Source organism: Onychostruthus taczanowskii, unplaced genomic scaffold, assembly GCF_017590055.1.
Source record: "Onychostruthus taczanowskii isolate IOZ18803 unplaced genomic scaffold, ASM1759005v1 scaffold92, whole genome shotgun sequence".
In the NCBI taxonomy this organism is placed as follows: Eukaryota; Metazoa; Chordata; class Aves; order Passeriformes; family Passeridae; genus Onychostruthus; species Onychostruthus taczanowskii.
This window is the reverse complement of record NW_024507213.1, coordinates 2016834-2043484: the sequence shown is the minus strand read 5'-3', so window position 1 is coordinate 2043484 and position 26651 is coordinate 2016834.

Genomic DNA, 26651 nt, shown 5'->3' with positions numbered 1-26651 from the left:
AGGGAATCTTACTGTTTACTTAATCAGATCCTGATACATTTCCAAACCAAAGAAATTAATTTTCTCTTCTCTCTAACAAAACCCAGAGGATTAAAAACACTTTTGTGTTTATTTGGTGTGCTTGTGGCTGGCTGCACTCTTTCCAAGCAGAAACCATCTCTCCACTGGCTCTCTACCCTGTGGTTTTGTGTTTCTGCCACATCCCTGCTCAGGTGTGCCTCAGTTTCCCCAAATGACCACTGAGGTTCCTCAGCAGAGCTTCCTCAATGCCTTGGAGTGGTGAAATACAGGATTTCCTGAATGAATACCCTGAGAAATATGAACTGATGGAAACATTGCAGTGTCTGAAATGGAGACACAGGTCAGCATTCACACAGTCACACCCTCACCATCAAAAATTAGCAAAAATCCCCTAATTAATGATGTCTCTACTGAAGTGATTGGAAGAGTCTTAATTTCTGACTAGATCCTACAAGTCTGATTCTGATCTTTTATGTTACTTTTAAATGATTTTTTTTAAAGAGTCTGTGTAACTAAAAGCAGTACAGGGTATACATCTTTGACTTCCTTATGTAGATTTGGTTTTACACCTCTATTCACCACAGTTTTTGTTGTTGTTATTATTATTTATTATTATTATCATTGTTGTTATTGTTTTTATTATTATACACAAAACCCCCTATATCACCATGTCAAAAAGCATTTTTACACTTCAGAGTAGAAACCATCTTCAAATTCAGTTTTTACTAGAACTTCAAATGCTCCTAGAACTTTTCTGTAAATATCCCCCTGCAGGCTTTATATTTCTTAAAATGTTTGGCACCTACTAAGTCATACAATTGCATTCATTTCACTTCATGGAGTATATTCTAGGTCAACTTCCAGTATATAATGAAATCAAAGTTTATTTTACCTCTGAAACTGGATATATTGTTGTCACATTAGACAGCTACTAATACTCACAGATTTAAAGCTCTTCTACAGATTACTTTGGGTTTTTTTAATTGAATGACCTCCTAATATATAAATTGTGATGTTGATTCATTGATCTCTTCACAGCCATTCTGAATACTAAAAAAAAAAAAAAAAAAAAAAAATACAGAAATGAAATATTTGAAAATCTATTTAAAAAACTATTAGACTTACCAGGAAGAACCTCAGGGTTTAGTCCAGCCTATACCAAAACACAGATTTAAACATGGAAAGTTCTGCGTAATCCCATGTGCTTTGATAACATGGCAGCATGCCCAGCAGGGGAAGCAATAGATTATTTTGGAGTATTCCTTAAGCAAAGGGAGGTGGTTACAAGTTCTGAATACTAAAAAGAAAAAAAGAATAAATACAGAAATGCAATATTTGAAAATCTATTTAAAAAACTATTAGACTTACCAGGAAGAACCTCAGGGTTTAGTCCAGCCTATACCAAAACACAGATTTAAACATGGAAAGTTCTGCGTAATCCCATGTGCTTTGATAACATGGCAGCATGCCCAGCAGGGGAAGCAATAGATTATTTTGGAGTATTCCTTAAGCAAAGGGAGGTGGTTACAAGATCAGATTTTTCACGCCCTCATCCTGGTTTCAAACATATCCAAAATTATTCATTAGACAATATTAACAATATTGATTTTGTTGTGCAGTTAGCATGAGGGAAATGTACAGGAGCTCTACAGTTTGCAAAGGGAATAAAAGACAATATAGAATTCCCAGAGAGCTGCTCTCTTTGATTCTACAGGGAGTAAAACACAGAGCAAACACTCCACCAGACTCACTCCAGAAAATCCCCTCACCCTGCAGAAGACATTTGTTTTTCCATTTCAGAGCAAGAGGCAGAACTGGTTCCACAATTCTGGGATGGTCCATGGAAGTTCAAGAACACCCAGCGCACCCAGAGCTGGGCAGTGTCAGTTTAAAGGGTATAATTAACTTAAAAAAACATTGATAAGGCAAAAAATTTAGAGTGCAGAATACCCCAGGTGTAAAATTCCTGTTTTTCTCACTGATCATCTCTCCATACCAATTTCAGACGCAAAGCACACAGTTCAATTTGCTTATACAGCAGTGTCCTCTGCAGATACTGATTTATTTACAATGTGAATAAATAAGATTGTTGATGTGTTGTATTAGCTCATCTCAAATATAGATAAAAATGTGGGGGTTTAGAACACATTTTAAAATGTATTTCAAAAAGGGACACCTCAAGGCACTGCCATTTCCAGCCCACAGGGAATACACAGATTATGTTTTCCAATGCAATACTTTCATAAAGCCTTTTGGTACACTTTGTTTCTGTGCACAGAGAGACAGTAATTGCAAGAGGCAGCACTTGGGGAAAATGACATTTTGCAGAAGTAGGAGCAAAATGTCCTTTCTTCTTGGAAATGCTGTAGCTCCACATTTTGTCCCATATATTGGGCTTTTTGAAAAGTCTTGCCTCTCCTAGAGCCAATGTAAAACCAGCACAACTGAAATTGAATTAGCTGTAGCTTTTTCCCACGTTGTAAAAGATTAAAAAAAAAAAAAAAAAAAAAGATAGGCTCCTATCTGTTGTGAACCCTGACATGAATCATCCAACAGAAAATGAAAATACAGAAGCAGTGCAGTGCCCTAATGACTGACCCATCGAACGAGTGCTACTAAACGAGAGATTTATGTAAAAGGAATTTTATTGTTAAACACAATGATGTGTCTTCAGAAAGAATTTGAGTTTATAGTTCACACTTATTAAAGGAAGAAAGCAAAATCTAGTCAGATATAAGCTAGGCGTCTTTTGGATAGGATGAGGGCTTTGAATTTTTCTCAAGAAATTTAGAGGGAAAAAAAATTGCTGCTATTGAAATTCCTTTCTTGTTTGTTTAATCTTAAGAGACCTGTCAGGGCCAGGAGTTGAACTGGATGATCTTTGTGGTTCCCTTTCAGTTCAGAATATTCTGTGATTCTCTGTGAAGATATTTATAGAATTTTAGAAAAATAGTATTTTAGGGGAAAAAAAGTCAGCAATTTGTATGCATAAGTCATATTTTATGAAATTACATTTGCACTTTGAAAAGATAATTAAATCAGGTACCACCCCTCTTATTTGCTCTTGCTTTCCTTCCTCATGATCTTCCCTAAGGTTTTCTAGTTAAGTGTCCTCTACAAAGAGAAGAAAAAAAATACTATACTGAAAAAAAAAATCAATGTTGGTAGATTATATTACAACTGAATCCTCAGTTTCTACAGGTGGTTTTTCAAGATCTTTCAGGTTTGTTCAGGTTATCAGAAATATTATGGGGGCAAAGTTCATGTGAACAATGAGTGCACGCCTGTGTAAAATACAATTCCTGCTGCCTCTGTCTGCACTCATTTTGGAGTCCTTTTAGTATTTCCCCCAAATCCAATCCTCTGGCACTTATGCATTCACAGTCAATAAATTTCAAACATTTATCACATTGACTGGAGATTTCAGAGCACTGAGGTTCCAATTTGTTTTCTGCTGAGCCAAGGCTTTCTGTAAAAACAAGAGCTTGCAGAACTCTTCAGAGTGGCGTTAATCTTTCACATGAATAATGACCCAAAACTAAATCAACATCTGATTTTTGAGACAGTTTAAGAGTCTCCCATCAGAAATTAAAAAAAAAAAATTTTGGTCCTTGTCAGGAACAACACACATTTTCTTGGACAGGTATTTATATTGTTTGAAAGTAATCCTGAGATTACTTTTATGCCTGCAAACGCCCTGTGGTAGCATTTTCAAAAGGCTATTAAAATTCATAGAAATATCATGTTTATGTATCTTCCAGCTGTTTCATCTTATAGAAAGGATCACGAGGCTATTTGTTTTAAAGCTCTTTGGGCTATTCCTTTGGGTCAGGGTTCTAGAAATCTTTTTTTTTTTTTTGACTCCTGTCACCAGTTACCAAAACCGCCCTTAAGGTTCCTGCAACCCTTCCTCCCCCTCCAGCAGTTCTTTCTGGGACTTATTTTGCTACAAAAAGCAAAAGAATTCCGAAATCTCCTGTTTCAGGCTCAGAACTGAGCTCTTCTGTTCCCTGATTGTGTCTCTCTCTCTCCCTAGGGGTGGCAGAGGTGTTCTTTATCTCCATCTATACAGAAAATACACCTGTCAGCTGCATTAAATTTGTCCCTCAAGGTCACAATTAATTACCAGCTTATAACTGCAGTGAGCCTTTCATACTAGCTGCACTAGTAAACACCAAAATGGTGTGAGGAGAGGGGAACACAAAGATATCCTCAAGCACAGAAACAGATTTTAATAAAAAACCTCATCACTCCAAGATTCCAGAAATGCTGGAAACTACCCAGGAAAAAGAAGAAAATTCCTAAGTGGCATGAGATAATTTCAGTAAGTCAGAATAATTCTTTTTTGTGTGGGAATCAATAGTGAATATTTACATCTATGCCACAGGGAAACAGCTTTTCAGTTCAAAAGTGATCACAGTTTGTTGTTGTAGGGGATTCCCCTAATCTGTCATTCATTCATAAAATGGAATTCCCACAGCTCTCTTTCCTATAAACTCTGAAGTGGAAAGGGAGGCAAACATTTGCCTAAGGAATGGGCTGTTCAATGTTTGATAAGAGTGTAAATTGTTCTCCTTTCATACATTCCCATTACTTGAAGAAATGAAATGATAGAAAGAACTACTATTTACAGAGAGAGAGTCATTAAAATGAAAAATTATGAAAATGTGATTGCACTGAGGTAGTAAATATTTTGATTGCCTCATGCAGTCAATTAACATTGCACTTTTAGCCAGTTCTTTGAAGTGGATTATGTTCATTTCTCCTGGTGTCTTAGAAGAGTAAAGAGATCTGGATAATCTAACTTGTGAAAAGTGCTAGTGGTTTCTGATTAGTCTTGAAACCAGGATAAATTCAAACAGTTAATTTTTCAGTTTGAAGAAGCTATCATTTCCTAAACAGTACTGTTTTGTATGCCCAGAAACACATCAGAATATGCTGTACAAATGACAACTGCAGGAGAAATTTAATTCAAAACCTTGTAGAAAGCTTGCAGAGTATATGTGCATATATATAGATATCTAAAAAAGAAGAGAGAAAGCTTACCAGTGGTATTGATATTTTTGTTTAACAATACTAAGGAAGCGAGCACTTTCAGATGTCAACCAGATAGAATATGCTCTAAAATCTATTAATAAGCTTCAAGTGTGAGAAGTTGAACCACATAGCATTTTCTACCTAATTAGATGTGTGTTTTGTCAGAAATTTCTTTTCTTCCATTTAAGATTATAATTTTCAGACTATCAAGAAGGAATTACCATATTTAAGTGAATAAGGGATGTCTGCATTACAACCTGCTCTTCACCTGCTGACATGGTAATAAAACATCAAGAAATAAAACATCAAGAAAAAAAACCACTGAGAAATAAAACATTAACCCCATTAAGAAGCACTAAGTAATCCAATAAGTGAGTGTGAAGAACAAATTACCTCAGTGCCACAATTATGCGTTGAGGAAAATTCTCAGGGTGCTCCACTTGTTGAACTTGGCCACAACGTATTTAATACAATATGGCAAAGGTAATATAATACTTAAATATAGGGGAAATGGGAAAAATGACAGAAAAAAAAACCCCTGTCCAAGTCTACTTCTCTGAATAGCTTCTTTTAGATGTTACATGCATGGAAGGTGTAACATACAATATGAGAAGTCCTTATCTAAAGGTAGCTGATGCCACAGGAGGTTCCTTATCTTGCTTTTTGTGCTCTGTGTTAGAAATGAGCCTTGTGCTCCCTCCTCCCATGCTGGACTGGTGCTCTTTGTGTTGAAATTAAGTCAGGTTTGCTCGAAAAGCTCTGCTCAGTCATGTCCTACAGTATTCCCTGAGCTCACAGGTACATTTTCCAAACTTCTTCCATTTTAGAAATTCCACCTCTTAGAATTTCAAGACTCATAAGCTAGAAATGGCATTGGCAGATTGTTTAGATTTATTTTTTAGTTTTTGTTTGTAAATAGGACCTTCTTGTTTAACTAGAAAAAAAACATGAGCATTTCATGGTGCCAGATCTTATCAAGAGTATGTAGACTTTCTGTCCCTAGGGTTTTTTGTTTAAACAAAGGTTAGACAGTATTCCTAAAGATTATTTTCTGGCTTATGATGAGTATCCCAAGCTTTGGTTTGGTTTCTTTAACTGAAGTGTCTTCCAAGCTCAGTCAAAACACTGAAACTTAACAGAGGAAGTTCACTCTTCATTTCTAAGATAGCTTGGACTGATTTCTGCAAGCCACTGCACTTTACTGATGGGTTTTTTTTTTTTTTCATTTTCTGCCATAATTGACCTCTCTTGTACTGATTTAAGAAAAGCATCTTAAGTTGATACTGATAAAATGTTAAGACTAGAAAAAAAAAAAAAAAAGGTTGACCATCTCAGCCCAGCAATTCTTAAAAGAACCCAAAACCCTTGACTGTAGAACAGTTTCTTTCTGTTCATTTCACTCTAATAACACAGGAAGGAAGACAGGGATCAAAGTGTCAGATACAGGATTCTCTCATTCACCTTCTGATCCTCCTCTTCAAAGCCTGAGACCTCACAGAAGCAGCAATATCTTTTTGGAGGGCGCAGCAGGGAGAGAGGTTTAACACTGCTTAAACCATCTCCCCAGGGATTGAATTGGGTGCTGTGTGTGCTAAACTGCCCCATCAGCCCAGATACATGAGCAGATCCTGCTCCATTTCTCTCTCTGACGCTGACAGAGATGGGTTTCATACATCAGCATTTCCCACAGCAAAATAAAACCTCTGTTGCAAACCAGGAGTGGGCATGCATCTTATATTTCAGTTTTTTTCTGAAGGTGGATGATGTTTCTCTCGCTGTTTTCACAGACTGATTTTGTTCATGGTCTCCACTCATCCTCTGTGCAATCACATTGTCAGGTTTTCTGGCAATATTTTCCTTTCATTTGAGGTAAGGGAAAAAAAAAAAAAAACAAAAAAAGGAAGTTCAGATTAGAATCATAAATACCAAGTACTATAATCTCAATGCTGGCACTCAATAATGTGCGCTATTCACGAATGGCCAGCCAATTGGTGTAATTCACAATAACTGCTGTAAAAAATGTTGAAGGCATACAGGAAAAGGACTTTAAACATTTAAATTCATTTTGACAGCACACAGAATCAATCAGAATGTTTTGGTTTGGAAGGGACCTTAAAGATCATCTAATTTCATCCCCTGCTGTGGGCAGGGACACCTTACCCTATAAATACTGTAAATATCTACAAATACTCTTCTATTCAATAAATCCAAGGATGTTAATAAAGAAATAAAACTGAATTGAGACTGACTTTGTCTATCCAACCTGCTTTTGATGGTGTGAGGAGAAACACTTGGCAAAACTAAGAGAATTCCTCTGAAGAATTCACTATGGATAGAAAAAAATCAGACATTCCTGATTCATAATGATAGGTCTACAGAAAAAAGGGTTTCTGTTTAAGGACTGGTAAATATTTTTTATGAAAAGCCTTGAAATTAATCAGCACAGAATCTGGATGGTCCTAATTTATCTACTCTAAAAGCAATTTCTGTGTGGAGGAAAGGACATAGGCCTACAGTTGTCACAAAATTCTATTAAATTTCATATTCCTGCTGCAGCAATGTGTCAATGTAAAAACACAAATTTGTTTTTCTACCTAATTTTCTAAGCCTTGAGCTTTATTGATATGTATCAGCACAAAAAACTTTCTGGCATGCTGGCTGACGTTACCAATAGGTCAGGACACAAAATGAAGACTTTGGATTCAAAACCTTGCCAACAAACAGTGTGTTCATAAAATATTCTTACATTGCTTTGTTGAGGCACAACAATTTTAGTTGTTTAAATTTATGTATATTAAAATTTAAATTATATTTAATGTAAGCATATTAAAAGTTATAAAATATATATAATATATAACATAATATATGATGTATATTCTGTTATATGTAATATATATTTATATATTATATATTATATATAACATGTATAATATATAATGATATATAATATGATATAATATAATAATAATGATACAATAATATAATATATATTATATCTTGTATGCATTATATTATTATATTATTATATTATATACTATATAATACTATTCATTTATATTAAATTTATATTAAAATTTAGAAATTGTAGAAATTTTACTCAGCTGAAGGAAAATGTTCATCTGATCAATGCTTTTCTCAAGTCTTATTTGGCTGAAGACAACCAGAAACTTGGGGCACAGCTGAGAGAGGAGCTCAGCCATGCTCTGGGATGCTCCTGCTGGAGCAGAGAGGTGGGACCAGATAATCCACTGGGGGCTCTTTCAACCTGACCTATTCTGGGATTCTGTGATTGATTTTTTTTTTTTCTTAGCAGAAAACTAATGTATTAACCAAATTATTAAAGCAACAGCTGTGAAATTCTATAGCCTTAATTGATGATGAGAGGGAAACATCAGCACCACAGCAGTACACTGAAATTGTTTCAGTAGTTGTTATTCTTTTTTGTATTCTATTCACCCTATACTGCTCTCTGGGATTAGTTTCATTGTTGTAATTCCCCATAAATTCTTTCACCAAGTGGTGCCATGGATTAAAATTTAATATTCTATAAAATTAATATTATAGATATTACGATGAAGCTGTTTAGCCGTTTACTTCTGTTTAAATTCTGACAGGCCAAACACAAAAAAAAAATCAAGCACTCAGGTTTTCTGTTCTTTGGTAGCTGCAGCATAGGAGAAGAGATGACATAAAAACTTAATTCACTGAGGAACCAAAATCAACTACAGAGATGTGGGGCAAGTTCAGGACAGAAAGAAAGGAAAGCACTTCGCAGACAATAACATAAGTTGTTCTAAATATACAAATTACAAGTACAAAGTCATGGATGTTTTTTAAAATAAACGTCCTTGGGAAGTAAATTCAGTCCTATACATATATTTTCTATAATGAGAAAGGGGAAGTATGCTATTTTTTGCCTCTTTCACCTGATCTTTCTTGAAAAATAGTAAAGAAATTTTATTTTTTAGTGGAATGACTTTATATGCTTCAAACTGGTTTTAATTATTCCCGAAATCCCTAATATTTTTAAAAATAAGTAAAACCCCAAATTTTTAAAAAAATAGGATTAAAAAAATTAGCCAACCACAGCCCACTCTCCTCATCCTTAGAACTCCACCCACGATTGCAACCAGGACCATCTCCTTTTTCAGTGATGCTGGACTCCAAGAAAACATTGAAAATCTTCTACAAGGTCAGGAATAATGTCTATAGTGTATGAATAAATGATTTTTATATTATATATAGCAAAGCAGAGCATGACACTTCCTTTTGACAGGTTCTTATATCAAGGAAATCTACATTCATGTCAGGACTGGCTTTCCACAGAAACAGAAAAGAGACAAAAAATGAAAAAAGAAACCCAAAAAGATAAAACCAAGCAAACCAGAAATCAAGGATTAGAGTAGATTTAAAGAATTAAGAGGTAATTGTTTGTAATGTGCTAAATGTGCTAAATTGTCAACATTTTCAATAATTTGACAGATGTTTTATGCAATAAAACACTGGAGCCACAAACATTTTGAGTGACAATTTATTTAATTTTACTTAAAATTCTGCTGCACTTTAATAAATTCTTCCCAAGCTAGCATTTTTACATGCTATTAAGATTTAGGCAAGAAAAACTCTGCACACTGTAAACCTCAGTGTTATTTTAGTTATAAACCAGATTTTTCTTGTAGTTGGAAAAAGCATAATATTTCAAACAGCCAAGATGCAACATTTAAAGATCTGTTCATTTGTAGTGGGCACACACACACAGCCTGCAGAATCATAGCTGGTTTGCAATAATTATTTTTAATTGAAAGCATAAATCAATTCTTTTCAAGCATTGAAACAGTGTCCTTTTTACTATTCAAGAAGGCCTGGTGTATAATTAGATGAAACTTGAGTTCATAGATAAATATATGCTTTGTTGATTGCACATGGCATTTCAGAGTAAAGCAGCTGCAGAATTACTGGGAGAATCAAGATTTAAACAATTCTCTAGCATCTTTTATCAGGAGTATAGAGTTTTACTTACTGTCACAGAAACTGATCTATTAGTCTTGCAGTGAAAAATAAAGCAAGAAATATTACACATCCAAGTCAGCTTTGCAGTAGATGATCCTCAATTCAAGAATACTTGGGATTCTTAAAACCTTCAGGTTATTGCTAAGTTAAACAATATTGCCCATGGCACTTGCCCAGATGTTGTGTGTTATCACAAAGATTAATTTCTTTGACAAATCTACACCATTTCTTATCATTTCTGTACAGACACTATAGATATAAAACTTGCAAACATCCTCATGTCTTTTTAATCTGAAGATTAAGGTACTACTTGAAGGTATAACTTCCATTATTTCCTAAAATCCTCTATTATTTCCTAAAACCTTCTATTATTTTCTAAAATCCTACATGCATATTCTGCTCAGATTAGCATGGTTTCACTTTGAAAAAATATCTGTAAACTATCTTAGCACACTGTTCAGCACCCTCTCTTTGAGAAACATTACTTTGCTTAATTACTTCCTTCCTAAAGAGACAGATTTGCACGGTTCCTCTCTCATAGCACAATGGAATTACCTCCCAGGGGAGAAAAAGTCCTCAAAAATGCACAAAGAATAGTGAACCTGAGATGGAAGGGACACACAGGGGATCATCTGTGCTCCTGTGCATCCCTGGGAGCATTTTAAAAAGGATCCTGGAGCTCTGGCAGCCTGGTGCTCATTCCCTGGGGAGCCTGGGCAGCGCTCAGCATCCTCAGGGTGAACAATCTTTCCCTAAATCCAGCCTAAACCTGCCCTGGCACAACTTCAGGCCATTCCCTCAGAGCCCAGGGATCAGAGCTGCCCCTGTGTTTCCCCTCAAGACCAAATGACCCCAACTGGATAAATATTTGCTCAAATGGGGCTCCCTATGGATAATTATTTCGGGCAAAAAAATCAGAGAGAAAATGTATAAATATTTATATAGATCTTGTGACTGCCATCTCATGGTCCAGAAAGTTGGTCTGAATGCTTTTTTATAACAGGCCATACCTTGGAATTAATATACATCTAAAGGTGTATTAGCTGTATCTGGACAGATCTCAGCTGTGCACGGAGTTGTCCTAGTTAGTAAGAGCATTCATTCACTGTTATTTTATCTTTAAACTTTTTCAGCTTTTCTTTACCCATCCACACTTGTGTGGCTCAGCACAATCTGTGTCTGAAAATAACAAAGTGTAGTGAAGTGCAGTTGTAAGGTGCTTTAAAAATGTAGGGATGCACTGATGCCAGACGACAAGATAATAAATAGTTCTTCTATGGTCAAATACTGCTCAGGGTGTCACAGAATTATGGAAAGGCCTGAGCTGTAAGGGATGTTAAGGATCCAACCCCAGCCATGGCAGGGGCAGCTCCCTCTGTCCCAGGCTGCTCCAGCTGCAGTGTCCAGCCTGTCCTTGTGCAGTCCCAGGGATCCAGGGGCAGCCCCAGCTGCTCTGGGCCCCCTGTGCCAGGGCCTGCCCCCCCTCACAGGGAACAATTCCCCATTCCCAAGCTCTCAGCCAGCTCTGCCCTCTGGCACTGGGAGCCATTCCCTGTGTGCTGTCCCTGCAGGCCTTGGCAATTGTCTGTGTCCATCTTTCCTGCAGCCCCTTCGGGCCCTGCGAGGCCACCCTGAGCTCAGCCCAAAGCTTCTCCTGCCCAGCTGAGCCATGGCAGCTGTGCCTGCCTTTCCTGCCAGCAGAGCTGCTCCATCCTCTGCCCATCCTGGAGCCTCCTCTGGCCTGGCTGCAGCAGCTCCAGCTCCTTCCTGGGCTGGCCCAGGGCTGGGGCAGCTCTGCAGGTGGGCTCTGACTGAGGGGAGAGGGGCAGAATCCCCCCTGCCCTGCTGCCCACGCTGGGCCCGGCCCAGCACAGGCTTTGGGCTCTGGGCCCGGCCCAGCACAGGCTTTGGGCTCTGGGCCCGGCCCAGCACAGGCTTTGGGCTCTGGGCCCGGCCCAGCACAGGCTTTGGGCTCTGGGCCCGGCCCAGCACAGGCTTTGGGCTCTGGGCCCGGCCCAGCACAGGCTTTGGGCTCTGGGCCCGGCCCAGCACAGGCTTTGGGCTCTGGGCCCGGCCCAGCACAGGCTTTGGGCTCTGGGCCCGGCCCAGCACAGGCTTTGGGCTCTGGGCCCAACCCAGCGCAGGCTTTGGGCTTTGGGCCCGGCCCAGCGCAGGGCTTTGGGGCCCCAGCCCTCATCCAGCAGCATCTTTGAGATGGCTAAAACAATTTTAATGGGCAACAAGCACTGAGCCAACAGAAAATACGGAGAGGAGCAAATGTGGATGAAAAGCAGAATAGAAAACCAGCAAAGAAAGAGCAAGGTGCAGTCTGCGGTATCAAATATTTTAAAAAATTACCTAAAGCAGTGAAGAAGGAAGGAAGAACTGTCAGCATCAAGAAATTTTGCCAACAACCTCAGAAAAGCGGCAATACACCACACTCCCAAAAATCCTCTGCCTGATACCAGTCACCTTAGAGGGGAAACGAAGCATCAAAAGACTGGGACAGCAGGAAATAGTGAATGTGGGCAAATAATCCTATTTGCACATGATCTGGAGCACCAACATAATTGTAACAGTAACAATAATTATAATTATTTAATGAGCTTCCTAATCTAATTAAAATTATAACAGTAAAATATTGACTTATTTTAATGCATTTTACCCCCCACCCTGCCAAAAATCAAGAAATTTTGGGCAACAAAACCATAACCCTTGTAAACCAGTTTAGCCAAATCTTTGTTTTGAAGGTTTGTCTGGTTAGATAGATATCTAATTTATGTTGGTTTATGAAAGTTATTCAATGCGCATATTATGCAAATATAGTGCTGTAATGAGTATTTTCACCTTAAATTTTGCAAGTACAACTCAAATATCTTTTCTGAAAGCACAAACCTGAATATTCAACCATAGACTTTAAATAAAATAAAAAAATAAATTTAAGTATGGACATATTTATTTAGCTACAGGTTTGGAGATTTTTTTTCCTATGACCAGTTTTGTCTAGAGCACTAAAAAGAGGTGATTCAAATGCACATTTTATTTCCTTCTATATGGAAGTGTGAATAGTCTCAAGATGATAACATTAGCATTTATTTTATGCATGTACCTGTTAGGTTTCTTATCTGTTATTTGCAAACACAGAGACAGGCAGAAAATGAAAGGAAAATAGAGGTGAACCAATTAATGACAACTAGAGATGATTTCTTGTGGTCTCAGTCACTCAGTCACAAATTTAGAAGGAAAAAAATCTTTTGACCAAAGTGATGCCTGATTTTTGCAGGGAGAAATTCAGTTTCAGGGAAGAGTAGAAATACATCTTGCAAACTTATCTCACTTTAGGAGGAAATCACAGATTCACAGATTTCACAGAATATTCTAAGCTGGAAGCAAAAGCAATCCAAGTTCTAGGAAGTTAAGTAGAGAAAAACTAACTTTCCAGCATGGGAATCAGAAAAACACTGTAATTTTGCTTTTACCAGCTTAGCTAAAGGCAGAAGATGGACCTTTTTTCTCATGAAGTTCAGCTTTTCTTACAGTCTAAGTTTATTTAGTTCCCTTCCAAGCAGAGGAAGTTTTTTCATTACATGGAGCCTTCCATGCTGCCTCAGAAGACATTCTTCCCATGAGTAATGAAAAAAATGTGTATCCAAATTGTAAAGAAATTACTCAGGTTTTGTTTTCTTCGTGGCAACATGCTAAAACGCCTCACTCATAATCAACCAATCCATTTTCAATTGTGAAGAAATGTGAGTCTGTCCTTTCAGGATCTGAAGGAGGATAATGTGTTTCATGAGGTCCTTTCCAAGAACCTGAGTGATTCAGTCATTTAAATAAGTGCAGCAGCTCTCGTCAGAGAACTGTAGACACTTTAATACAGCTTAGTTATCACACTTGGATCTCATATTTAGAGCAATTAGCCTCCTAAAAAAAAAAACTCAAAAAACAAAACAAAAACAAAAACAAAAAAAAATCCACCAAAACCAAACCACAACAAAAAAACAAAAACCCCAAAAAACCCAATACAACAAGCCCCTGAAAACAAACAAAAAAAACCCCACCAACAAGTAATAAATCCCCCAAACAAAATACTCTTGAAGACCCCACTTTTAAGGATTTTTTTGGGGTTGTTTTCTTAACAAAGTTTTGTTGGATTTTGTTTTTCCCTAAATTACATCCCTGTTCATTTGAGTATGTTCTGCTTTTGCAATTTTGACTTATATTTCAATTTCAGCTGCTGCTTCAGATCTCCCATTAATAATTAGCATTTAACTGCAGCTGCCATGAACCATCCTGCTATTTGAAATAGGTGGGGCAGAGAGTGGGGTGGGTTTTTAATTTGGAAATTTTATTTTTTGGAGTAGAAAAATCATGGAATGCATTCCTGTGTCGATATGTAGAACTATGTATGTGTGCTGGGTATTTTTTTCTGGTGATATTTATCCTTGTTTGAAAGCAGGCCAAGGTCACTTTTTTGCATGGTGTGCATCTTGTCAATTTGAAAGTCCAACAAAACATCCAGAGCCTTTGCTCCACCCCTATTTTCTTATAACACAGAAGAACCAAGCGCTGCATTTTGTAAATTATTTGGGGCAATCTTGCCTCCTACAGTAGAGTTTTTCCCAAAGTGTTCAGAACACAGAACTAAAATTCTAAGGAAAAAATACATTTCATTATGAGTAAAAATAGTATTTTCATGAGGTTTAACCTACTTTTTTTCAAAAGTAATTCCAAAAAATTAAAAATATGTGAAAAAAAATTATATATATATATATATTGCTCCATAAATATAATATAATATAAAAAAAATATATTATATATATATTGTTTCATACCCCTTCATGGTTAACACCATAACCTGAATTACATCCTTCAAGAGGTGCCAGAAAGCCAAATGACCAGAAGGTCTTTCCCAACTAACCCCTGTTAAATTTAATAAATTAAAAATATGTGAAAAAAAATTTTATATATATATATTGCTCCATAAATACAATATAATATATTATATATTATATTTATAGAACATATATATATATATATATATATTTATATATTATTATAAAAATATATATTATATATATATTGTTTCATACCCCTTCATGGTTAACACCATAACCTGAATTACATCCTTCAAGAGGTGCCAGAAAGCCAAATGACCAGAAGGTTTTTCCCAACTAACCACTGTTAAATTTAATACAGCACTCTGGGGTGCTGGCATGTGTGACTTGGACGGGTCCAGGAGAAAGTGGTGCAGGGCTGGGAGGCTGTGGCAGGCTGGGCAGTGAGGAATTAAAATTGTTTCTGATCCTCAAGCACTGAAATAGTCAAGTTAAAGTAGGCGTGCCTGGAAAGATGGGACAGCACCTTTCTGGTGTCCATTTTCCTGTGCAGGTCCATGGTGAGGGGGCAACACCAACAGAGGGGGATTGGAACCCCCAGGGACCCCAGAATTGCCCCAGACCCTTTTTGGAAACTCTCCATGAGAAGAGATCCCATGACCCATGATGCATTATCAAACACAAAGGATTCCCTCCCTGGGGAAGGAATTCCTGGGGAGGGATCTAGACATTGCTAATATAAAATTGATTTTCAAATTGAATATATGAAAGACCCTCAAAGCCCCTGACCCATTTCCAGAAAGGCCCAGAAGAGCGGGCTGCAATGCTAACTCCTTTTCATGAGTCACATGAAGTGCAAGAATCCCAATCCCAGGGAGGGGGAAATTTACCTGTGAGAAGAAGCCTGGGTATCTCTCCCAGGACCCTGGAGCTGCTGTCTGCTGGACCCATGCTGGACATGGGACTGGAGATCCCCTTCCCTCTGCTATTTCATCACCCTTTAATTTTTCACTATCTGTCTGCCATATTTATTTTTATTCTATTCTAATTTTTATGTAGGGGAAATTATACATGGATCTCCATGCCAGCTGTCTAGTTTTATCATAAAGTTTGTGACTTTTGGCAGGTTTGATTGGAGCCTTTTTGGCCTTTGCTGTTCGTTTTTTTTTGTCCATGGGCATCTATGAATCTTCTGTGCTCCCCTCCATGTAGGACTGGGATGCAACAAAGACAACCCCATCTTTCTGAAGGAGGGCAGCGTTCCAGAATTATTTCAACAAACAGATCTATCTATAAAACAACGGCTTCCTTTCCTGAATAAATGTTTCTCTAAAGAGAATTGTTAATTTCAGAGCATAACACATTAATTGTGTTCATTTCAGTTTTAGTTACAGTCTATCATCATTTTTTCTCCTTGCCAGACCCCTTAATTTCCAGTCAGCACAAATAACTTGATGAAAGTGATAAACACTCTGTCATATGAACAAGCAAAGTTCATGATATAATGTATTTTGAAATGTATTTTGAAAATCTGTGAAGAAACTCTACATTGAAACTCTACAAATAATGATTTCTTCTTGCCCTGGCCAACATAAAGGCGCTTTTTCTAGGTAAAAAATGCATCTCATGTAATAAGTTTTTAGAACGTTAAAAGCAAACAAAGAGAATAAACAAATTTACTCTGCCCATTTCAGGAAAGGGTATTGAACCAAGTTCTCAGCTGTTCTGTAAGTATCTGAGGAGGTCTTGGCTGAATTAATTAACATAGGAGCTGTTCTGTTGCACACAAAAAGCCACCATCAGGACTAGGGAATCAATCCCTCCAGTGTGATCTACTCCTGGTGAAACTCTTTGGGATAACCCTGTAGATATTTGGGATTATTCTGTAGATAATGCAGGAGAGTTTTGAGAGGAGGCAACGTCAGCATCTTGCAGCAGGACACAGTACAGTTCACAAGGAACTCATAAAGACAAGGAAAAACTGGATTTCAGCACTCAGCAGAGGGAAAAGGAATTAAAACTTCACTGCACAGGCTACATCTTCTTATTTGTAGTTTATAGTGTAGCACTTTTTTTTATTTGGTACCCTTATTTTTTTCACTCCTTTCCTCTCCTCATTTCAAAGCAGCGCCTATGAGAGAGAGTGCAGCAAAGAGATTGCCAAAGAGAACAGATCTGAACACAAGTTCTGGAGTTGATTAGAAGAAACCTGGAGGTTTCTGAGATGTTAAAACATGAGATATGGGTAAAAAATAATGTCTTACACACAATACATAGGAGAAAGCTGAATTAATAAGGCAGAGCAGAAAAGTGAGAATTTTCTCAAACATACTCCCAGCCACAGAATTTTTCTGTTTTTCTAAAAAAAAATAAAGTGATTTTTGCCATTTCTATATTTCTTTAATTGCATCCTTCTGTTTAAAAAATAAGTTTTTATAAAACCTACACTCAGGCACTGAAAGCCCTTACAAGCCCTTGAAAGCAGTTTCAGATTTGATGTTTTGAATGTGGGAGGTTTTGTGGTTTTGGTGCTGTTGTTCTGGTTTTAGGTAGGTTTGTTTGTTTGCTTGTTTCCCTGGCGTTTTTGCTTGGTTTATTTTGTTAATCTGTTCTATTAAACTAGCTTTGTGGGGTGGATTAGTGAGTAGCTTTTTCCCAAAGCCCTGATCATGTCATCAGATCAAGTGCTGGGGATTCATGATCAGGGCCACTAACAAAGGTGCTGGAAAAGTGGAACTCAGTATTTGCCATGCACACACACCAAAGTCTATTTAAAATTAAATAAATTAAATCAAAATATATCAAGGTTTTCTAAGATTGTAACCACTTAACAATAAAATTATGGGAAAAAAACTATAAGCATCTAGTTTTTTTCACTTTCTACATTACAGCTGCTGTAATGGCAGCATGGCATTCCATTACTTTATTGCATATATAATGGCTGGCATCTTCTTTCTAGAAAAAAAAAAAAATCAAGTTTGTGATAAAAAATTAAATTTTACTAAGGTCAGTCTGACAACAACAGGCACCAGAGTACCCCAAATACAGGAACAGGGGGCATGTAGAACTCACATTATTATTACCAGAAATTAAATTATCAGCATTAAAGGCAATATAGTTCTGTTCAGCTGCAGTTCACCACAATCAAAGAAGTCTAATACCACATGCAGAGGAGGAGTTCTCACTCCCAGACTTCTGGCAAATGCCAATAAATTAATTTTAAGATTCTTAAGATTTTTCAAGATAGGAAACAGGCAGTATTTGATTGAATATCAGGGTGATTAAGTCTTAAATTTATTTTACTTCTGTTCAATCATGCTTAAAAATATATACACTTCTTCCATTATAGCTGCAAGGGAGTATGTGAGACTGTTTCTACATATATCAATTCTAATTACCTCTGAGCAATTAATAAAGTTAATCTATCATAGCTTAGAGCAACATGGTTTTAGGTGCACTTTGTCAAACGAGTGTCATGAATATTTAGATCATGTTCACTTTAATCAGAAGAAAATAACAATGACAAATAATGATCATTTTTCAAAAAGAGAACCTTTATTATTCAGAGGCTGATTAAAACAAAACCAAAAACCAAAACAGACATATCCTTCAGGAATAAGTGAATTGCATGGCCTTTGCAATGTTCCAAATTAGTGACAAGAAACCAAATATGGCACTTTTGCAAAGTACAAAAGAAAGGGTTATTTTTTGCTACTATGTTGCAGATTTCATAAGAATGATTTGTGGAAAATACTGTGTATTTAACTAGTAGAACTACCTCCCTCTATCTGCTGCTTTGGTGATCTCTGCTCTACAATCCAGGGGAAAGAGGAAAATTAATCACTTGTGTGTTCTAAATACATGTATTTCTCCAACTATTTTTAAAATGTTTAACAGAACTGCACCAGTTGAACTTTTACCCTGTAGCCCTGTCTAATACCTTCTCTCTATTAACACCAAAAGAACAACAATAAAATAAATATTTCCATACTGAATCAAAGATTTAGATGACTCACTGAATTGATACAGCCATTGAAGCTCTATGTGTATCATTCAATAAACAAAAATTCTCATAGGAATATGTGGAATAATGAGTAAGAAATGACAAAGGAAAAGTTAGAAATGTGAAGTCAAGTGGAGAGTCCCTTTCAGGACTTTCTCCTCATCAGTTGTGGTGTTTCTCTTGCCTAATATTTGACATGCTCACTCCTCCATGCCACACACCTTTGAATTATTAAATTTTAGACAGAGGGGACTATCATACTTGCAGGGTGCTCTGATGAAGGAAGGAATGATGAATCTGACTCCATGCTCTCAGAAGGCTGATTTATTATTTTATGATACTATATTATACTAAAGATGAAACTATACTAAAGAATACAGAAAGGATAGTTACAGAAGGCTAAAGAGAAAATGAAAACTCGTGACTCTCTCCAGAGACCCAACAGCTTGGCCCTGCTTGGCCAATGAGTCAAAACAACTCACATGAAACCAACGAAACAATCTCCTACCACATTCCAAAGGAGCAAAACACAGGAGAAGCAAATGCGATAAAATTGTTTTCCTTTTTCTCTGAGGCTTCGCAGCTTCCCAGGAGAAAAATACTGGGCGAAGGGATTTTTCAGAGAATAGGAATGTGACAAGGGACAAACTTAGGTCACCTCACTTTCCTTCAAATCCACAGGTGGAATTCGTGCAGGAATTGGCTTAGGCACAGAAGGTGTTTTTGCTTCTGTTGAATGCCCCAGGGATCTAAAACTCATCTCAAGGATATGCTCAGCTTGATATGCATACTTTTTCTAGAAAATTAAAGATTCACAACTTAAACTCTTTCCTTACATCGTAGTTAATTAAACCTGGTAGGCTTGGAACACTTTGAATCCAGGGAATTTCTTCCAACTGGAAGAACCAAATTCCTCACCAAATGCACTTGAAACTGATTCAATTCAACATCATTCAGATTTAACACTGCTCCAAGTTTTATTTATATAAAGTTGACCCACTTAAAAAGCTGGTGAAATTACATAACATTTACCATACACCCAGATTCAAGTGATGGTTGACATCATGCTTTAAATTCTGATCTAATTCAACCTTGAAAATCTAAGTTGTTCTGATTTTTTTAACATATCTACTAACATCCAGTTATATGTATGAGTAATACATTTTAAAAAACTTATGTTTAATAGCTGAATTATCTCAAGTACTAGTCCTTTAAATACATGGATAAAGATGTATTATTTAAATTAAAAAATCTATTATGAATGGGGTTTTTGTATTTGATATTAATTCAGGTATGTTATATTCAGTGTTACCCCTTATTAAGCTCATCATTACTTATTCAATAATTTATTGATATTTAACAAGTATAAATAGTGTCCTAATCTAATCTAAAATTCTCTTTGATTATAAACTGAGCTGTAGCAGTACCCTCTGCTCTGTTAACAAAGCTTTATTTAGGCTCCAAATATTATTTCATTTGGGGTGTGTAATATCCCTGTACTAATCTCTAATGCAAGATATTAAAATAATGATGGCTAACACCTTTACAAAATTGAAGCACAGCAATTTTTCAGGCAGTAGTTGCATAATTAAATACTTTTTAACAAGAAAGTTATTCCTTCCTCTCTTTTCATCCTTTCTATGCCTATGTGCTGCCTATTTAACTTTTAATACAATAATTCTTCTGTAAAAAAGTGCCATGTGTTGCTTTGGCAAATCTTGCAAACTGCCAAAGTCTGGTTATCGTAGTACTTACAGAAAGAAAATAAATTGGTTTCAGTAATTACGTTTAAAACATATCATACTGTCTTTTTCATTTCATTCAGGTAGGGATTGTGATGAGGGGAATGGTTATTTGCCACAATAGATAATAAATAATTCCTCAGAGCCCTTTTAAATATAAATTACAATATATAGATATTGTCAAAATTTGTCAGTGACTGAGTTTTCCACAGGCCAGGACCCAGTTTGAGGTCAGAGAAGGTTGCTTAGTTGTGTCACCCACTTTAATCTTGGAAAATTCCAAGCATGGCGGTGATGCAATCTCTGGATGACTTCTTCCAGTTCCTCAGGATGATGGAGACATTTTTCTTACCACAGCTGGTCCACAAAAAAATGCAAAACCTGCCAGCAAAACAACCCAGTAAAATAAAATGTATTTAAAACAGTTGCCTGTGAAGTTGCAAATATTGCTACAGCTCTATGTAGAAATGTCATTTAAAGAAAACAGGGCACTCCAAGGAAGAACCAGGCAGAGCTCCAACCCTAAGGAAAATTGACAAAAAGTTTAAATTAAGGGGAAGCTTTCAGATTTTTTAACCTGTTGCATGTTCTTACACTGTTTGGTTTTTTTAATTAGAACTTTATTTGCCTACTTATAATCAGAGAGCTGCAGAGCTTCTTGATAACATGGTCTTTAAAGACCTAATTTATTTTCATGAAGACTGCTAAGAGGATGGGGAAAAAGTAATTAACAATTATCTCTTTTTCTCCTAATAACCATAAACTTATTAAATGACTAATAGTCAAAGTGTGGGCATGCAACATGCATTTTAGCATCATTTAATCCTGAACACTTAAAGAAAAAATGGTAACAAACCCCAAAATTATTTACAGAACTATGGTAATCCACTGATACCTCAGCATCAGCATATACATGCAGTTTCCCTTTCAAACGGCCTGGAATTTCAGATTCTTTACAATTTTATGGATAACCTTTTACAAGAAGCTGTCAGTAACTTTGTCCAGCTGCTCTTTCTGAAAACCTCCTAGTTCACTGTGACTTTTAACAACAAAAAACCTCTTAATAAATAAAAGCTTATTTAACTTGCAGCTTTTTGAGACCAGTTGAATAAGATTTTTTGCTCTTGCTTTTCCATTAAATGATAAAATTTATTAGGAACATGGCTAAGCATTAATCTTGTTCCTAGAAGAAAATTTCTTAGTGAAAATAGCTGTAGAGAATAGAGACAAATGAAAAAAAAATTAAGGAAATCTATACAAACATCCTTTTAGATGTTAAAATGCATTTGAAATAAGTAAAGTGATTTCAGCAAGTGTTGAACACACAGATTCCACGACAAGCTACTTAGTCAATTATTTGTGTAATTAAAAATCTGCAACCTGATATTATTGCAAATTTTGAAAAATATAATTGTTTGCTTGGTTGGTTGTTCTTTTTAACTGGCTACACACTTGTTGTCTTTAAAAACATACAATAACTTTTTTGAAAAAAAATTTATTTCCTTTTCATTAGCAAAATTCAACATGCAGAAGTCAGAACGCAGTTGCCAGACACTGCTGGTGGTGGTGGGCAAATGATATAATCAGGAGAAAACATTTCTAAGAAGAGATTTCTCCAGAACTAGTAAAGACCTGACTAGATTTCCCTGAAGTAAACTAGGAAAGCATTATTCTAAAGTTAGTTTTAGGGAAAATAAAAACCCCAAACAGCTAGCCTTCTCAAGAAAATAAATATTTATGCCTAAACTCGTATTGAATGAAAAACAACCAAGTTTCTAAGCACACTTAGGGTTTTAATTTAAAGACTGGGTGATCTCCCAAGTGCTTTGGAACTTCATGAATCATTCAAAGGTCATGAACGTGTACCTGGCCCCAGTTCTCTGAGCACATATATTTGGCATTTCATCCAAAGCCAGCACCTTTATGTAAGCCAGCCCTTTCTTCCAGTGCTAGGACACAGCTTTGCAGATGTTTCTCTGTAGTTGGTGGGGAGAGGAAATGCTCAGAGAGCATTGCAGTGTTCTTTCAGTGCCCCTGACACCCAGTGCTGAACTTTGCAGCAGAGTTCAACCTCAGATGAGGCAGCACAGGAATTGTTCTCCTTCCTGGAGCTGCTGTTGTTGCCTCCCTCCGAATTACTGTAATTGTGAAATTAAGGGGCCCTCAGGCAAAGATATGGGAGTAGGAATAAGAGTTCAAGCCAGGTCTGTGCTGTAGCACACAGAGGCTTTCTGAGCATTCCTTTGATGCCTTCACTCTTAGGTGCCACCAAAGGATGGAATAAACCCTGCAAACCTCCCCTGGCACCGTGTGACAGAAGTGCATTCAGTGAAACACAGTGGTGAGTCCTCACAAGATATGTGACTAGCACTGGCAAGTCATGGCAGGCAATATTCACTTACAATTTGAAATCCATCCCTTTAAATGTGGTGTAACTCCAAGGGTAATTGGAACAACTTCATTAACCAGTACAGCTTTCATAACTTTCTTATTGAGAGTACTTGACAAGGGTCTTTTTAAAATTAAATTAAGATTACTCATTTCTGTACAATAAAGAAAATGCTTTTAATGTCTGAGAGGTCTTTCAAAAAGATAAAATCAAACAATAAATTGTTTTTGAAATACACTATCAAGGACATTTTCTCCTAACCACAGTTTGGTACAAGTAATGTCACACATTTTAAATGTGACCCTTATCTGTAGCAATTTAGAAAACATAAACCACATCCTTACAAAGAAAGGAAAAATAACTGTAGGCAAACACTTCTCATTTAGGCTAGGAAGGACCAAGATTTTGTTGGATTTTTATTTTCCCCAAATGGTCAGATATTCCATGTACTTGCTTTCAGCTGAAGCCTGAGACCCAGGTACATATTTCAGTTCAGCACCCTTCTTCATTACTTTATTGAATGCTAATAAACCGAAATAGAAATTATTGAAGTTGCAATTTTTTAGGAAACCAAAAAAGCTAGGAAAGCTTTACAGGCTTGCAATCATAAAAATGGATCTGTTCATTTGGATAGAATCCTCTTAGGGCTGTGTGCTTCCTACATGTGCTTCCTAACATTACTGATTTAGTAATACCCTAAAGTTATCTCAGTTATTATCATGAAAGTATTTAAGGATGGTTATAAGATGATAATTTTCCTAATTATTCTGATACCGATTTTCCCTTTAAATTCACCTTCGAGCAAAAACATGACTTGCCTACTGTTTCCAATATAAAATATAATATTCTTAGGCTGGTAAAAATGAAAAGGTTAATACAGGTTCAAGGTGATGTCTTTATTATTTTCCTGGAAATGTGGCACTAACCTGGTCCCTCCATTTCAGCAAACTAAAAGAGTCTTTAATTTCAAGTCAGAAGAGTCTTGGATACCTCCTCATGTGTCCCTCTCATTCACCAGGTTCTCCCAGTGATTTCATTAACAGACAATTTAGATTGCAGACATGATTTAGACCTTGAACTTGCAGGCAGGACTCATAAAATAAATCAATTTATCATTCACAGTAGCAGGAGCAGTGTCCTATCACAGGCTATATCCCCTAACATGGACCTGTACTCATAGGTCTGAAAGAAACTTCCAGTGCTTCAGAGAAAAAGGAAAATTACAGAATATGAGCAAAAAATGGCTACTTATTTTATTATTCTGCTAGATGTTACTGTATTTCCAGCACAAAAATGCACATGAATCAAAATTAATGCAACGTCAGCACAAGTAATTAGTGAATTCTCTGTCTTCCTGCTCAAAAGGTTCCATATAATTTTTCTTAATTGCCACAGCATTGCATTACTGATTCACTGCATTTTATTAACTTAACTGATCCACATTGGTGGATTTTGGTACAACTGTAACCCAGTTTGTACTTTTTAATGCATTCATTTGCAGGATGAATTGTGCCCCTATCCATTCCCCTAGGTGATGTGAGGATGGGGTTGTTTTATCATAATCTCATGGCCAGTAAGGATGAATTGTGCTCCTCTCCATGCCCCTAGCTGATGTGAGGATTGGGGTTGTTTTATCATAATCTCATGGCCAGTGTAGGACTGAGGGGGGACTTCATGGGGTTTTTAACATCCTCCCAAGGGTGCTGGGCACTGCCCAGGCTCCCCAGGGAATGGGCACAGCCCTGGGACTGCCAGAGCTCCAGGAGCATTTGGAAAATTCTCCCAGGGATGCACAGGGTGTGTATTTTTTATATAGGAAAGTGTTCTTCTCCTAATATTATCTGGTGGGGTTTTTTAGGTTTTTGTTTGTTTGGGGTTTTTTTTGATGCACAGGGTGTGTATTTTTAATATAGGAAAGTGTCCTTCTCCTAATATTATCTGGTGGGGGGTTTTAGGTTTTTGTTTGTTTGTTTGTTTGTTTGGGGGGTTTTTTTGGGTTGTTTTTTTTTTTGGGTTTTTTTTTTTGTTGTTGTTGTTTGTTTGGGTTTTTTTTTTTTTTTTTTTTTGTTTGGTATTTTGTTTTTGTTTGGGTTTTTTTGGGCGTGGTTTTTTTGTTGTTGTTGCTTGTTTGGGGTTTTTTTTGTTTTATTTTTTTTAATTTTTTTGTTGTTGTTGTTGTTTTAAACTTTCCCCACAATATTGAATACATTATTTAATTATTTGTGATTAATCCTTTGCATTGCTTTGTCTTTATCTCTGTTGCTGCACTTGCTGGTTGGACATGGAATAATATGTCTAAAAAAGGTCTCACAGGGTACTTGAAAACCCATTGAGGTTTCACATTAAAGGAATCCTGACCCCTTAGTCCTTCTGGTCTGAATTATTACATGGGCAACACAAAACCAATTTATCAAAACATATAAAAATGGCCACATCTGCATAGAGCTCCAACACATGTGGATTTTCTTTTAAATTATGAACCTGTTTTACAAAACTTCACAAAAATGGGTGTTCCTGCATGCAGCTCTTAGTGTAATGATTGCACCAACATTTAAATCAGATAGCCACGGACAGATCAGAAAAAAACAGCTTTCTTTGTAAGAGGAAAAAAAAGTGCAGCTTTAGTTATAAAAGTCAGCAAAGAGCAGAAGTAATATTTTGTGCAGCTAGTGATTTGTAACGCTGCTGGAAGCATGTTTACATGTTCCAGCACTCCGTGCCCCATGTGGGGTTCATTTTATTCAGAACTATCCCCTATATTTATGGGTAGTTTGGTGTTGTTTCCTAAAAACTTTTATCCACCTTTCCCTTCATTACACTTTTACTGAAGGAGGATTGTACCAAACAAAAACCAAGAACAAGAACAACAAAAACAACAACAACAACAAACCACCCAAAAAAACCCAAAACAAAACCCAAAACAAACCTCCAAAAATTTAAATTTTTTATTACTAAAAAAGATTTTTAAAAAGAGGTGCCATTGAAGCTTAAAAAATAATTGTTAGGTTGGTGATCAGTAATCATTTTGGACAGCTCCAAGTGACACCATGTTCTGCTGCAGAGAATGTTTTGCTGGTGGAGAGTCAGTCCCCTTAACAGAGGTTGACAGTGAATTAAAATCTCCACTCTTTTTAATTAAACTCTTGTGAGGGTGGTGGATCCCTCATCTTACTTCAGGGTTAAATTGATGTATATAATTATATCGTCCCACAGACCTCACATCAGGACAAAACTAAATGGTTTTTAAGCCATTCTGCAATGTTGTTGAACTATTTTAAAAGCAGTGTACTGTGTTTTCCTCTAATTAGTTATATAGATAGTAATAGCTAAAGTAATTTATATGATTTATTTAAACCTAGTCACAGACTAGGTAGAATTCAGCAGATAAATTTGAAATTAGTTTAATATCACAGTCACCTGATTAAATTTAATTCTTTCCTGTGCCTCAATTTCCTACTTTCCATCTTTAAATTAGTGAGAATATTTGCTTCACAGTGTTGAGTTTCAGTTACAGGAGAGGTTTGTGTAATCAGCACTAATTTAAGCTTTTGAGCATTGCAATTTCAGAAGAACATTTGAAATAACTCTGCCTTTAGTTTTATAACATGAGA